Consider the following 1,453-nt stretch of genomic DNA (forward strand, 5'->3'; position numbering starts at 1 on the left):
TTACATCTCCGACAGCTCGGAGTTGGGAGACAGACGCTAAGAGGCTCTCAAAGTAAAAGATTTGCAGTAGACTTTACTGAAGATAATTTTTCTTCTGTAATATCAACACTGTAACAGAGACACTGGATTTGTGCATATGGGGTCAGGTGGAGGTGATCAGTGCTGTTAAGGTCTTATGTTATATATTTCAACACAAAATAGAACTCAAAACAATATATATAAATTGGATACATATAGATTTTGGAATACCTGGAAGAGATCTATTATGTAATGCTGTTTACCTTACTTTGGTGTGTCTGTCACTGTCAGCATTTACTGCTCTATTGAAAATAATATATCCTCAATCTTTTAAGTTTTCCTATTTATTATAGGTTCATCTAATCTCTTCTCAGCTCGTCAAAGTTAGTTCAAGCTTCTGTAAACTCATTTCAGCTCACCAATATTCGTCGGAGTTTACCTAAAAAACTGTCTTAACTAATCCGAGCTCAACTCAGATTACGGAACACTCTGAGAATTACGAATTTCTTGACGTTTTACAGTTGCTGTATACCAAGTATATCAGCTGCAGATATGCCGAGCATACTACGTACAAAATGTTCCTAGTACTTCAGCTGCAGATATGCCGAGTATGTCAGTTATTGCTGTTGTATTGATTATATCAGCTGCTGCTGTGCAAAGTATGTAAGCTGTTTCTGTTCCGAATTAAATATACTTCTGTAAACTCAAACTGTAATCTAAAGATATTTCTAGTCAGCTGCGTCTTAGTCAATTACTCAGACTATAATATAACAGCTGCTACAGTATACACAAGAAAATTACAATTGCGTTATATATTTTTGCGTAAACCATTGGGTTAAGGGCGCCCGTCTGCTCCAATTTTTGCTATAGAATGGTGGTTGCAGTACCAGAAACCAACACCAACAGTTCATAGTTGATTAGAATATGTTTGAACTCTTTCCTCGACATCCAAGCATGGAGATAATGCTGATTTATTAAATAAGTATTGCCTATATATGGTGAGATGTCTCCATTAGTTTATCTTGAGAGTTTTTAAAGTTTTGCTCTGTTAAAGAACATGTTATCTCCTCTTGTAGATAGAGACTCTCATACGCGTTCTTAGTAGTTTGCGGTTGTTGACTCTAGAAGAAAATAAAACATATTTTATATTTTTATATGTATTATCATGACCATAAAATTGGTACTCTCTTCTTTTAATACTTTCATTATCGGTATTTTTCAGTGCCACCAGTCTTTCTTCAGAGTTCTTATATATTTTTTATTTTTCTGTTTTACTGCCGGTCATATTTCTGAGTGGGTCAGAACATAATTAATTTATATTTTAATTTATCTGTATTGCAAAATGTTAATTATTTTTTTATAATTCCCACTTTTTTATAAATTTAAATGTCGTCTCAATATTTTCTAACAAGTTATATGATGTGTGTGAGTGTGT

This window comes from Procambarus clarkii, chromosome 64, assembly GCF_040958095.1.
Source record: "Procambarus clarkii isolate CNS0578487 chromosome 64, FALCON_Pclarkii_2.0, whole genome shotgun sequence".
Classification (NCBI taxonomy): domain Eukaryota; kingdom Metazoa; phylum Arthropoda; class Malacostraca; order Decapoda; family Cambaridae; genus Procambarus; species Procambarus clarkii.